General features: G+C 43.9%; 2 protein-coding genes across 9 annotated transcripts in view; both read right to left on the bottom strand.

The window, feature by feature from the left end:
- The window catches only part of ZBTB20 (zinc finger and BTB domain containing 20), a 1106032-nt gene that overhangs the window by 493653 nt on the left and 597009 nt on the right, over nucleotides 1-15370 (bottom strand). The window lies entirely within an intron of this gene.
- LOC141091474 (uncharacterized) overlaps nucleotides 1-15370 on the bottom strand; it is a 35087-nt gene that overhangs the window by 17168 nt on the left and 2549 nt on the right. The gene's annotated exons all lie outside the window — the stretch shown is intronic.

Genomic DNA, 15370 nt, shown 5'->3' on the forward strand with positions numbered 1-15370 from the left:
CTGGAATCAGTGCAGTTACATTCAGAGCTTTCTTCAAAATTCAGCTATGAGTTCAAATCTTGTGCACATTTCCATCTGTAGCTAATGTTCAGATTTTATAATGTGGCTCCTATAACAGTGGCCTAAGTGTAATTAAAGGGTATTTACATCTGAGTCAATTATGGCGCATGGACTGTACATAGTCCACATTTATGATAGGTGGGGGTTCTTCCTCTAGGACTCTCACTTATTGGGACAATGGGGCCCTCCTGCTCCTATTTTTTTCCATACCAAGGAAAAAAAAATTCCAATATTGAGCATGCACAAGCTCCTCTCCAGGTCATCTCTCCCCTGTGCAGTAATAAGCGGGATTGAGGGCCGCATTGTTCGGATCCATACTGTGGATATGCCGTGTATGACTTAGTGATACCTTTGTAACTGATAATGTAGGCAATGTGTCGTGGCGGCAATATGCCACGTGGCGCTGAGCTCTTACTGAGTAGTTTCTACAGATGCCAGTTCCTGGTGCTCCCTGACTGCGGGCACAGACCTGCAATGTCTCCTGGCGAGGCAATGTCTGGCCAATGTCCCAGTGTGTCAGACGTCTCCTGATATCAGCAGCGTACGCTGCTCTCCTGCCTGGGGCACATCATGAATCCAACTCTGCGTAGTCCGACTGTTGGCCGCTCCATGCCAGGCACTGCTCACAGACACACAGTATCGGGCCCAGGAAGAGATTCATCCCAGGGGCAACCAGGCTACATGGCCAAGTGTAGAATATGGCCGCATATCCTCTTACTATAATGAGATGACTCTGGTGACTGTATCGATAGTTGGTAAAGTCATTACTTGACTGATCCCTACGTATCACCATAACAACATGGCATAAGTGATCATGTCCTCCAATGAATAAGAAACCTTTACTGACCTGCTCAAAGGATAAAAAGATGACTCTAATGTCCTTGCCTCAAATGAGAAAGTTCTACTGATAGCAATGAGATAATTCCCCTAATCCTTCCCTCTAATGACAATTAAGATGACTTTCCTTACCCCACCCACTAATGATGAAATGCCTTCTAATAAATTACTCTGCTGAGTTACTCTCTAATAATGAGATGACTCTGCTGAACCAATCCTCTAATGAGATGACCCTGCTGAACACATCCTCTAACGAGATGACTCTGCTGAACCCATCCTCTAATGAGATCTCTGCTGAACCCATCCTCTAATGAGGTGACTGTGCAGGTCCTGCTTTCTAATAATAATAATGAGATGACTCTACTGACCCCACCCTCTAATAATGAGATGACCCTGCCCTCTAATAATAATGAGATGACTCTACTGACCCCACCCTCTAATAATGAGATGACCCTGCACTCTAATAATAATGAGATGACTCTACTGACCCCGCCCACTAATGAGATGACCCTGCACTCTAATAATGAGATGATTCTACTGACCCTGCCCTCTAATAATGAATTGACTCCACTCACCCAACCCTTTAATGAAGATGACTCTGCTGACCCCACCCTCTAATAATGGTATCTCCTCTGATAATTCCCTCTAATGATAATGACATGATTACTGACACCGTCCACTATTCTGAAATAATAATGAGATGACACTGCTGACTCCAATAATAATTGGATGACTCTGCAGATCCTCGCTTCAAATAATAATGAGAAGACTCTTCTGACCTCGCCCTATAATATGAGAGGACTCTGCTGACTTCACCTTCTAATAATGAGATGACTCTATTGACGCCTCCCTGTAATAAGATGACTCTGCAGCCCTCACCTTCTAATAAAAATGAGATAACTCTTCTGACCCCTCCCTCTAATGATAAGATGACACTGCTGACCTTCCCTCTAATGATAAGGTGATGACTCTGCTGACCCTGCCTTCTAATGATAATGAGATAACTCTGCTGAACCTGTCCTCTAATGATAATGAAATGACTCTGCTGATGCTGCCCTCTAATGATAAGTTGACACTGCTGACCTTCCCTCTAATGATAAGGTGATGACTCTGCTGACCCTGGCCTCTAATGATGAGATGACTCTGCTGACGCTGCCCTCTAATGATAAGATGACAATGCTGACCTTCCCTCTAATGATAAGGTGATGACTCTGCTGACCCTGCCCTCTAATGATAATGAGATAACTCTGCTGAACCTGTCATCTTATGATAGAGATCACTCTGCTGACGCTGCCCTCTAATGATAAGATAGCACTGCTGACCTTCCCTCTAATGATAAGATGACTCTACTGACCCTGCCCTCTAATAAGATTTTGTTGACCCTACCCTTTAAAAATAATAATGGGATGACTCTTCTGACCTTGACCTCATATGATAACAGTTGTCACTGCTCTCCAATAATATTAAGATCAATAAGCTAAAACCTCCCTGTAGTGATAATAAATTTACAGTGCCGACCTGATGCTCTAATGAAAATGAAGTTGACGACCAGCTTCTTGCCTGTACAGAAAAGCACTCTTTTGTGTATGCACCAGTTTGGTGTTGAACTATATTTCAGGATAGCTTTGATTTTTCATATATATATCTTTATATATATATATATATATATATATATATATATATATACTGTATATATCATAAAAATATATCATATATCATAAAAATAAAGTATAACGTGTTAGAATACATAATAATGGTAGATTCCAACTTTCTTTCCTACTGTACAGCCCTCGTAAGGGGCTTATAATGAATGCGATTGAAAGCTGTAGAATAGAAAAACTTATCAGAGGGATATTTCCACCCTTTGATAATTGTTTGTACCTTTTCGTAATGAAGCTTTTTCATTTTTTTGAATGCACCTGACAACTGGTAAGCGTAAAATCTACATGTGGAAGAAAATACAATGCTTAAAAAAATAAAGGGAACATTTAAACAACAGAATATAACGCCAAGTAAATCAAACTTCTGTGAAATCAAACTGTCCACTTAGGAAGCAACACTGATTGACAATCAATGTCACATGCTGTTGTGCAAATGGAATAGACAACAGATGGAAATTATTGGCAATTATCAAGACACCCTCAATGAAGGAGTGATTCTGCAGGTGGGGACCACAGGCCACATTTCAGTACCAATGCTTTCTGGCTGATGTTTTGGTCACTTTTGAATGTTGTTTGTGCTTTCACACTCGTGGTAGCATAAGACGGACTCTACAACCCACACAAGTGGCTCAGGTAGTGCAGCTCATCCAGGATGGCACATCAATGCGAGCTGTGGCAAGAAGGTTTGCTGTGTCAGTCAGCGTAGTGTCCAGAGGCGCTATCAGGAGACAGGCCAGTACACCAGGAGATGTGGAGGGGGCCGTAGGAGGGCAACAACCCAGCAGCAGGACCGCTACCTCAGCCTTTGTGCAAGGAGAAACAGGAGGAGCACTGCCAGAGCCCTGCAAAATGACCTCCAGCAGGCCACAAATGTGCATGTGTCTGCACAAACGGTTAGAAACCGACTCCATGTGGATGGACTGAGGGCCCGACATCCAGATGGGGGTTGAGCTCACAGCCCAACACCGTGCAGGACGCTTGGCATTTGCCACAGAACACCAGGATTGGCAAATTTGCCTCTGGCGTCCTGTGCTCTTCACAGATGAAAGCAGGTTCACACTGAGCACATGTAACAGACGTGACAGAGCCTGGAGACGCTGTGGAGAGCGATCTGCTGCCTGCAACATCCTTCAGCATGACCGGTTTGGAAGTGGGTCAATGATGGTGTGGGGTGGCATTTTTGGAGGTCTGCACAGCCCTCTATGTGCTCGTCAGAGGTAGCCTGACTGCCATTAGGTACCAAGATGAGATCCTCAGACCCCTTGTGAGACCATATGCTGGTGCGGTTGGCCCTGGGTTCCTCCTAATGCAGGACAATGCCAGACCTCATGTGGCTGGAGTGTGTCAGCAGTTCCTGCAAGATGAAGGCATTGAAGCTATGGACTGGCACTCCCGTTCCCTGAATCTGATTGAGCACATCTGGGACATCATGTCTCGCTCCATCTACTAATGTCACACTGCACCACATACTGTCCAGGAGTTGGCGGATGCTTTAGTCCAGGAGTCCCTCAGGAGACCATCCGCCGCCTCTTGAGCATGCCCAGGTGTTATACAGTAGGGAGGTCATACAGGCACGTGGAGGCCACATACAATACTGAGCATCTTTTCCTTGTCATGAGGCATTTCCACTGAAGTTGGATCAGCCTGTAATTTGATTTTCCACTTTGATTTTGAGTATCATTCCAAATCAAGACCTCCATGGGATATTTATTTTGATTTACATTGACACTTGTTATATTTTATTGTTCTGAACACACTCCACTATGCAATGAATAAAACTATGCAACTGGAATATTTAATTCAGATACCTAGGATGTGGTATTTTAGTGTTCCCTTTATTTTTTTGAGCAGTGCAGTTGTAACGCAGATAATAGCCACGAGCTGATGTAGCGATCATAGGGCACAGGCATGGGGTTGCTTATACATTAATTTTTTTTCGCCCAGTTATTCTGCATACATTTCTGTATCAGAAAAAAAGATGTTAAAAAGTGGGAGATAAAAAAAACTGTTGTACTAAATAAGTTTTTTTGGTATTTTAATTGGTTTTATTCATTATAGGAAAAGAAAGTTATCAGGATCCGGAATGAAGCGCTCGTGTCGTGAATTAATTTGTCACAGAATCAATCTAATTTGATACAGAAAGCCGCTGTTTGTGTAGCTACAGGAATTTTTTTGTTTTATCAAATGTAATGGTGGAAGATAATTAATAAGAATGCATTTTTCCAACATCTAATAATACACCTAAAATATAATTCCTGACTATAAAGCTGAAAATGTATCCAGGGAAACTTCAAAGTGGCGCAGTAATGCTCCTGTAGTGACCAGATTCACTAACGGGCACTAAAGGTAATTGCTCCACAGGAATCTGCCGTCCGCTAGATGCTACTTGCTCCATATTGTGGTATTATGTAGAGCATAGAAATCAGCGATTAGCAGGACGCATGAGGCAGTTCATATGGCTCCCATCCGGCGGCCCCAGTGCAATGATGTGGCCCCTGAACCAGAGTCCTGCAAATTAATTAGATCATCTCAAGTAGATGTTGTATAGTGGTATTATCCAAACTGTGTAACGGTATTATTCACACTGTATAATGGAATTAACCACACTGTATACCGGTATTATTCACACTGTATACCTGTATTATTCACACTGTATAAAGTTATTGTCCACACTGTATATCGTATTATTCACACTGTATAACAGTATTATTCACACTATAACGGCATTATTCACACTGTATAAAGGCATTATTCACACTGTATAACGGTATTATTCACACTGTATGATGGAATTAACCACACTGTATACCGGTATTATTCACACTGTATACCTGTACTATTCATACTGTATAAAGTTATTGTCCACACTGTATATCGTAATATTCACACTGTATAACGGTATTATTCACACTATAATGGCATTATTCACACTGTATAACGGTATTATTCACAGTGTATAATGGCATTATTCACACTGTATAAAGGCATTATTCACACTGTATAACGGCATTATTCACACTGTATAACGGTATTATTCACACTGTATAACGGCATTATCCACACTGTATAATGGCATTATTCACACTGTATAACGGTATTATCCACACTGTATAACGGTATTATCCACACTGTATAACGGTATTATTCACTGTATAACGGTATTATCCACACCGTATAACGGTATTATCCACACTGTATAATGGTATTATCCACACTGTCTAACGGTATTATTCACACTGTATAACGGCATTATTTACACTGCACAACAGTATTATCCACACTGTATAATGGCATTATTCACACTGTATAACGGTATTATCCACACTGTATAACGGTATTATTCACACTGTATAACGGTATTATCCACACTGTATAACGGTATTATCCACACTGTATAATGGTATTATCCAGAATGTATAATGGCATTATTCACACTGTCTAACGGTATTATTCACACTGTATAACGGCATTATTTACACTGTACAACGGTATTATCCACACTGTATAATGGCATTATCCACACTGTATAACGGTATTATCCACACTGTATAACGGTATTATTCACACTGTATAACGGTATTATCCACACTGTATAACGGTATTATCCACACTGTATAATGGTATTATCCAGAATGTATAATGGCATTATTCACACTGTCTAACGGTATTATTCACACTGTATAACGGCATTATTTACACTGTACAACGGTATTATCAACACTGTATAACGGCATTATTTACACTGCACAACAGTATTATCCACACTGTATAATGGCATTATTCACACTGTATAACGGTATTATCCACACTGTATAACGGTATTATTCACACTGTATAACGGTATTATCCACACTGTATAACGGTATTATCCACACTGTATAATGGTATTATCCAGAATGTATAATGGCATTATTCACACTGTCTAACGGTATTATTCACACTGTATAACGGCATTATTTACACTGTACAACGGTATTATCCACACTGTATAATGGCATTATTCACACTGTATAACGGTATTATCCACACTGTATGATGGCATTATTCACACTGTATAACGGTATTATCCACACTGTATGATGGCATTATTCACACTGTATAACGGTATTATCCAGACGGTATACCGGTATTAATCACACTGTGTAAAGTTATTGTGAGAAGGAAAAGAAGTTTGTTCAGCTCAACCCTTATTGTTCTTCTTGAAACACCATGAATCCGAGCACGGACACGTCTCTGCCAGAACGTCTTCAGAATGTTTCAATAGAAAAAATGTCCAGCTCCAGGAATAAAATCCAAAATCTTTATTAATATCAATAAAAAATTGACATGGGGCTGGACATTTTTTCTATTGAAACAAAGTTATTGTCCACACTGTATGACTGCATTATACACACTGTATAACAGTATTATTTGTGCTAATGGTCAGCATATCCCAGCATTATTACAGAGTAGATAGCAGTATAACTGTACTTGTTGGCATTATATAAGCTCTATACAGTAGGATAATTTCAGCTTTCTCTAGCAGGCAGTATGGCAGTATTATTCTCGTGTGTTACAGCTTCTCTTTATAGCAGTAATCTCCTTCACAATATTTGGCAAAGAAGTATCTAAAGAACTTAATCTGGCCTTAATAGAAATTCCCTGATAGAAAGCAGAGGTCTTGGTGAGCAATTGAAACAAAAAATCTATTGGAAAGTTGTACAGCTTTTCACTTTATGGATATTTAAAACTGGACGAGCCCCTAAACCAAGCAAGACGCAAAAACTCAGAAAATCCCATGAAATCAAACTGGGCCACATAAGGTATTTCCACGATACTTTCCCTAGACCATATTGTGAGCCAGAACAGAACGAAATATAGAAGACCTTGTGATGACACATAGGGTATACTCGATGTTCAGCCCAGTACTGCGATTAATGTACAGCATATCCAATATAGTCAATGGTGGTAGACTGGTGAGCATAGCCAACTTGTAGTGCTGCGCATAGCTGCTTTATACTGATGAGCACAGCCACCTTATAGCGGTGAGCATAGCTGCCTTATAGTGGTGAGGATAGCTGCCTTATAGTGATGAGGATAGCTGCCTTATAGTGGTGAGGATAGATGCCTTATAGTGGTGAGGATAGCTGCCTTATAGTGGTGAGGATAGCTGCCTTATAGTGATGAGGATAGCTGCCTTATAGTGGTGAGGATAGATGCCTTATAGTGGTGAGGATAGCTGCCTTATAGTGGTGAGCACAGCCGCCTTATAGTGGTGAGCATAGCTGCCTTATAGTGGTGAGGATAGCTGCCTTATAGTGGTGAGGATAGCTGCCTTATAGTGGTGAGCATAGCTGCCTTATAGTGATGAGCATAGCTGCCTTATATATCTAATATTGTCATTGGTGGTATACTGGTGAGCATAGCCAACTTGTAGTGCTGCGCATAGCTGCTTTATACTGAGCACAGCCGCCTTATAGTGGTGAGGATAGCAACCTTATTTATCTAATATTGTCATTGGTGGTATACTGGTGAGGATAGCTGCCTTATAGTGATGAGCATAGCTGCCTTATAGTGATGAGCATAGCTGCATTATAGCGGTGAGGATAGCTGCCTTATAGCAGTGAGGATAGCAGCCTTATAGTGATGAGCATAGCAGCCTTATAGTGATGAGCATAGCTGCATTATAGCGGTGAGGATAGCTGCCTTATAGTGATGAGCATAGCTGCCTTATAGCAGTGAGGATAGTTGCCTTATAGCGGTGAGGATAGCTGCCTTATAGTGATGAGCATAGCTGCCTTATAGCAGTGAGGATAGCTGCCTAATAGCGGTGAGGATAGCTGCCTTATAGCGATGAGCATAGCTGCCTTATAGCAGTGAGGATAGCTGCCTTATAGTGGTGAGCATAGCAGCCTTATAGTGATGAGCATAGCAGCCTTATAGTGATGAGCATAGCAGCCTTATAGTGATGAGCATAGCAGCCTTATAGTGATGAGCATAGCAGCCTTATAGCAGTGAGGATAGTTGCCTTATAGCGGTGAGGATAGCTGCCTTATAGTGATGAGCATAGCTGCCTTATAGCAGTGAGGATAGCTGCCTAATAGCGGTGAGGATAGCTGCCTTATAGTGATGAGCATAGCTGCCTTATAGCAGTGAGGATAGCTGCCTTATAGTGATGAGCATAGCAGCCTTATAGTGATGAGCATAGCAGCCTTATAGTGATGAGCATAGCAGCCTTATAGTGATGAGCATAGCTGCATTATAGCGGTGAGCATAGCAGCCTTATAGCGGTGAGGATAGCTGCCTTATAGCGGTGAGGATAGCTGCCTTATAGTGATGAGCATAGCTGCCTTATAGCAGTGAGGATAGCTGCCTTATAGTGATGAGCATAGCAGCCTTATAGTGATGAGCATAGCAGCCTTATAGTGATGAGCATAGCAGCCTTATAGTGATGAGCATAGCTGCATTATAGCGGTGAGGATAGCTGCCTTATAGCGGTGAGGATAGCTGCCTTATAGCGGTGAGGATAGCTGCCTTATAGTGATGAGCATAGCTGCATTATAGCGGTGAGCATAGCAGCCTTATAGCGGTGAGGATAGCTGCCTAATAGCGGTGAGGATAGCTGCCTTATAGTGATGAGCATAGCTGCCTTATAGCAGTGAGGATAGCTGCCTTATAGTGATGAGCATAGCAGCCTTATAGTGATGAGCATAGCAGCCTTATAGTGATGAGCATAGCAGCCTTATAGTGATGAGCATAGCTGCATTATAGCGGTGAGGATAGCTGCCTTATAGCGGTGAGGATAGCTGCCTTATAGCGGTGAGGATAGCTGCCTTATAGTGATGAGCATAGCTGCCTTATAGCGGTGAGGATAGCTGCCTTATAGTGATGAGCATAGCTGCCTTATAGTGATGATAGCTGCCTTATAGTGATGAGCATAGCTGCCTTATAGTGGTGAGCATAGCTGCCTTATAGTGATGATAGCTGCCTTATAGTGATGAGCATAGCAGCCTTATAGGGGTGAGGATAGCTGCCTTATAGCGGTGAGGATAGCTGCCTTATAGTGAGGAGCATAGCTGCCTTATAGTGGTGAGCATAGCTGCCTTATAGTGATGAGCATAGCAGCCTTATAGTGATGAGCATAGCTGCATTATAGCGGTGAGGATAGCTGCCTTATAGCGGTGAGGATAGCTGCCTTATAGCGGTGAGGATAGCTGCCTTATAGTGATGAGCATAGCTGCCTTATAGCGGTGAGGATAGCTGCCTTATAGTGATGAGCATAGCTGCCTTATAGTGGTGAGCATAGCTGCCTTATAGTGATGATAGCTGCCTTATAGTGATGAGCATAGCTGCCTTATAGTGGTGAGCATAGCTGCCTTATAGTGATGATAGCTGCCTTATAGTGATGAGCATAGCAGCCTTATAGGGGTGAGGATAGCTGCCTTATAGCGGTGAGGATAGCTGCCTTATAGTGAGGAGCATAGCTGCCTTATAGTGGTGAGCATAGCTGCCTTATAGTGATGAGCATAGCAGCCTTATAGGGGCGAGCATAGCAGCCTTATAGCGGTGAGGATAGCAGCCTTATAGCAGTGAGGATCGCTACCTTATAGGGGTGAGCATAGCAGCCTTATAGTGATGAGCATAGCAGCCTTATAGCGGTGAGGATAGCAGCCTTATAGTGAGGAGCATAGCTGCCTTATAGTGATGAGCATAGCTGCCTTATAGCGGTGAGGATAGCTGCCTTATAGTGAGGAGCATAGCTGCCTTATAGGGGTGAGCATTGCAGCCTTATAGTGATGAGCATAGCAGCCTTATAGCGGTGAGGATAGCAGCCTTATAGTGAGGAGCATAGCTGCCTTATAGCGGTGAGGATAGCTGCCTTATAGTGAGGAGCATAGCAGCCTTATAGTGATGAGCATAGCAGCCTTATAGGGGTGAGCATTGCAGCCTTATAGGGGTGAGCATTGCAGCCTTATAGTGATGAGCATAGCAGCCTTATAGGGGTGAGGATAGCTGCCTTATAGTGATGAGCATAGCAGCCTTATAGCGGTGAGGATCGCTACCTTATAGGGGTGAGCATAGCGACCTTACATATCTAATATTGTCATTAGTGGTATACTGGTGAGCATAGCTGCCTTATAGTGGTGAGGACAGCAGCCTTAGGCCTGTTTCACACATAATTTTTTTTGTGTCCGTTAAAATCCGCCAAAATGGCGGAAAGCGGATCTGTTGTTAACTGATGTGGACGGATGCCACCGGACCATTTTTTTTTGACGGATCCGCCGAATGAAGAATTTTAAAGGAACCGCTGCCCGGGAAGGAGAGAGAATTTTAAAGGAAAGAGAAAGAGAAAAAGAGAGGGAGAGAGAGAGAATTTTTTCCGCCCGCCAGACTGATTTCAGGGTTAAATTTCCGCCTGACTTAACTCCTCCGGGCATGCGCACTATTAAAATGTGGATCCTGCAGCACAAAAAACGTTACATGGTCCGTCCAGGCATCTCGGCGGACACAAAAAAAATTGACGGATCCGCAAAAAAACGGATCCAACGGATGGCCATCCGTCAAGATCCGCCGGTAATGCAAATCAATGGGGAAAAAAACGGCGGATTTTGACTGATGGTCAAAAACGGAAGTGTGAAACAGGCCTTATAGTGGTGAGCATAGCTGCCTTATAGTAGTGAGGATAGCTGCCTTATAGTGATGAGCATAGCAGCCTTATAGTGGTGAGGATAGGTGCCTTATAGTGATGAGCATAGTTGCCTTATAGCGATGAGCATAGTTGCCTTATAGCGGTGAGCATAGCTGTCTTATAGTAGTTAGCATAGCAGACATATATATCTAATATTATCATTGGTGGTATACTGGTGAGCATAGCTGCCTTATAGTGGTTAGCATAGCTGCCTTATAGTGATGAGCATAGCAGCCTTATAGCGGTGAGCATAGCAGCCTTATAGCGGTGAGCATAGCAGCCTTATAGTGATGAGCATAGCAGCCTTATAGCGATGAGGATAGCTGCCTTATAGAGGTGAGGATAGCTGCCTTATAGCAGTTAGCATAGCAGACATATATATCTAATATTATCATTGGTGGCATACTGGTGAGCATAGCTGCCTTATTGCGGTGAGCATAGCAGCCTTATAGCGGTGAGCATAGCTGCCTTATAGCGGTGAGCATAGCTGCCTTATAGCGGTGAGCATAGCTGCCTTATAGTGATGAGCATAGCAGCCTTATAGCGGTGAGCATAGCAGCCTTATAGTGATGAGCATAGCAGCCTTATAGTGGTAAGGATAGCTGCCTTAAAGCAGTGAGGATAGCTGTCTTATAGCAGTGAGGATAGCTGCCTTATAGTGGTGAGCATAGCTGCCTTATAGCAGTGAGGATAGCTGCCTTATAGTGATGAGCATAGCTGCCTTATAGCGGTGAGGATAGCTGTCTTATACTGGTGAGGATAGCTGCCTTATAGTGATGAGCATAGCAGCCTTATAGTGGTGAGGATAGCTGCCTTATAACAGTGAGGATAGCTGCCTTATAGTGATGAGCATAGCTGCCTTATAGCAGTAAGGATAGCTGCCTTAGAGTGATGAGCATAGCTGCCTTATAGCGGTGAGGACAGCTGTCTTATACTGGTGAGGATAGCTGCCTTAAAGCAGTGAGGATAGCTGCCTTATAGTGGTGAGCATAGCTGCCTTATAGTGGTGAGCATAGCTGCCTTATAGCAGTAAGGATAGCTGCCTTAGAGTGATGAGCATAGCTGCCTTATAGCGGTGAGGATAGCTGTCTTATACTGGTGAGGATAGCTGCCTTAAAGCAGTGAGGATAGCTGTCTTATAGCAGTGAGGATAGCTGCCTTATAGTGGTGAGGATAGCTGTCTTATAGCGGTGAAGAGAGCTGCCTTCTAGCGGTGAGGATAGCTGCCTTATAGCGGTGAGAATAGCTGCCTTATAGCGGTGAGGATACCTGTCTTATAGCGGTGAGGATAGCTGCCTTATAGCGGTGAGGATAGCTGCCTTATAGCGGTGAGGATAGCTGCCTTATAGTTGTGAGGATAGCTGCCTTATAGTGATGAGCATAGCTGCCTTATAGCGGTGAGGATAGCTGCCTTATATTGATGAGCATAGCTGCCTTATAGCGGTGAGGATAGCTGTCTTATACTGGTGAGGATAGCTGCCTTAAAGCAGTGAGGATAGCTGTCTTATAGCAGTGAGGATAGCTGCCTTATAGTGGTGAGGATAGCTGTCTTATAGCGGTGAAGATAGCTGCCTTCTAGCGGTGAGGATAGCTGCCTTATAGCGGTGAGGATAGCTGCCTTATAGCAGTGAGGATACCTGTCTTATAGCGGTGAGGATAGCTGCCTTATAGCGGTGAGGATAGCTGCCTTATAGCGGTGAGGATAGCTGCCTTATAGTTGTGAGGATAGCTGCCTTATAGTGATGAGCATAGCTGCCTTATAGCGGTGAGGATAGCTGCCTTATATTGATGAGCATAGCTGCCTTATAGCGGTGAGGATAGGTGTCTTATCGTGGTGAGGATAGCTGCCTTATAGCAGTGGGGATAGCTGCCTTATAGCGGTGAGCATAGCTGCCTTATAGCGGTGAGGATAGCTGTCTTATAGTGGTGAGGATAGCTGCCTTATAGCGGTGAGGATAGCTGCCTTATACTGGTGAGCATAGCTGCCTTATAGCAGTGACGATAGCTGCCTTATAGTGATGAGCATAGCTGCTTTATAGCGGTGAGGATAGCTGCCTTACAGTGGTGAGCATAGCTGCATTATAGCGGTGAGGATAGCTGCCTTATAGCGGTCAGGATAGCTGCCTTATAGCAGTGAGGATAGCTGCCTTATAGTGATGAGCATAGCTGCCTTATAGCGGTGAGGATAGCTATCTTATATTGATGAGCATAGCTGCCTTATAGCGGTGAGGATAGGTGTCTTATATTGATGAGCATAGCTGCCTTATAGCGGTGAGGATAGGTGTCTTATAGTGGTGAGGATAGCTGCCTTATAGCGGTGAGCATAGCTGCCTTATAGCAGTGAGGATAGCTGTCTTATAGTGGTGAGGATAGCTGCCTTATAGCGGTGAGGATAGCTGCCTTATAGTGGTGAGCATAGCTGCCTTATAGCAGTGACGATAGCTGCCTTATAGTGATGAGCATAGCTTCCTTATAGCGGTGAGGATAGCTGCCTTATAGCGGTGAGGACAGCTGCCTTATAGCGGTGAGGACAGCTGCCTTATAGCGGTGAGGACAGCTGCCTTATAGTGGTGAGGACAGCTGCCTTACAGTGGTGAGGACAGCAGCCTTATAGTGATGAGCATAGCTGCTTTATAGCGGTGAGGATAGCTGCCTTATAGTGGTGAGCATAGCTGCCTTATAGCAGTGACGATAGCTGCCTTATAGTGATGAGCATAGCTTCCTTATAGCGGTGAGGATAGCTGCCTTATAGCGGTGAGGACAGCTGCCTTATAGCGGTGAGGACAGCTGCCTTATAGTGGTGAGGATAGCTGCCTTACAGTGGTGAGCATAGCTGCATTATAGTGATGAGCATAGCTGCATTATAGCAGTGAGGATAGCTGTCTTATAGCAATGAGGATAGCTGCCTTATAGCGGTGAGGATAGCTGCCTTATAGCGGTGAGCATAGCTGTCTTATAGCGGTGAGGATAGCTGCCTTATAGTGGTGAGGATAGCTGTCTTATAGTGGTGAGGATAGCTGCCTTATAGCGGTGAGGATAGCTGCCTTATAGCGGTGAGGATAGCTGCCTTATAGTGGTGAGGATAGCTGCCTTATAGTGGTGAGGATAGCTGCCTTATAGCGGTGATTATAGCTGTCTTATAGTGGTGAGGATAGCTGTCTTATAGCGGTGAGCATAGCTGCCTTATAGTGATGAGCATAGCTGCCTTATAGCGGTGAGGATAGCTGCCTTATAGTGGTGAGAATAGCTGCATTACAGCGGTGAGGATAGCTGTCATAGTGGTGAGGATAGCTGCCTTATAGCGGTGAGGATAGTTGCCTTATAGTGGTGAGGATAGCTGCCTTATAGTGATGAGCATAGCTGCCTTATAGCGGTGAGGATAGCTATCTTATAGTGGTGAGGATAGCGGCCTTATAGCAGTGAGGATAGCTGCCTTATAGTGATGAGCATAGCTGCCTTATAGCGGTGAGGACAGCTGTCTTATAGTGGTTAGGATAGCTGCCTTATAGCAGTGAGGATAGCTGCCTTATAGCGGTGAGGATAGCTGCCTTATAGCGGTGAGGATAGCTGCCTTATAGCGGTGAGGATAGCTGCCTTACAGCGGTGAGGATAGCTGCCTTATAGCGGTGAGGATAGCTGCCTTATAGCGGTGAGGATACCTGTCTTATAGCGGTGAGGATAGCTGCCTTATAGTGGTGAGGATAGCTGCCTTATAGCGGTGAGGATAGCTGCCTTATAGTGGTGAGGATAGCTGCCTTATAGCGATGAGCATAGCTGCCTTATAGCGGTGAGGATAGCTGCCTTATATTGATGAGCATAGCTGCCTTATAGCGGTGAGGATAGGTGTCTTATCGTGGTGAGGATAGCTGCCTTATAGCAGTGGGGATAGCTGCCTTATAGCGGTGAGCATAGCTGCCTTATAGCGGTGAGGATAGCTGTCTTATAGTGGTGAGGATAGCTGCCTTATAGTGGTGAGGATAGCTGCCTTATACTGGTGAGCATAGCTGCCTTATAGCAGTGACGATAGCTGCCTTATAATGATGAGCATAGCTGCCTTATAGCGGTGAGGATAGCTGCCTTATAGCGGTGAGGACAGCTGCCTTATAGTGATGAGCATAGCTGCCTTATAGTGGTGAGGATAGCT

This window comes from Dendrobates tinctorius, unplaced genomic scaffold (assembly GCF_039654945.1).
Source record: "Dendrobates tinctorius isolate UK_male_01 unplaced genomic scaffold, ASM3965494v1 ptg000054l, whole genome shotgun sequence".
In the NCBI taxonomy this organism is placed as follows: domain Eukaryota; kingdom Metazoa; phylum Chordata; class Amphibia; order Anura; family Dendrobatidae; genus Dendrobates; species Dendrobates tinctorius.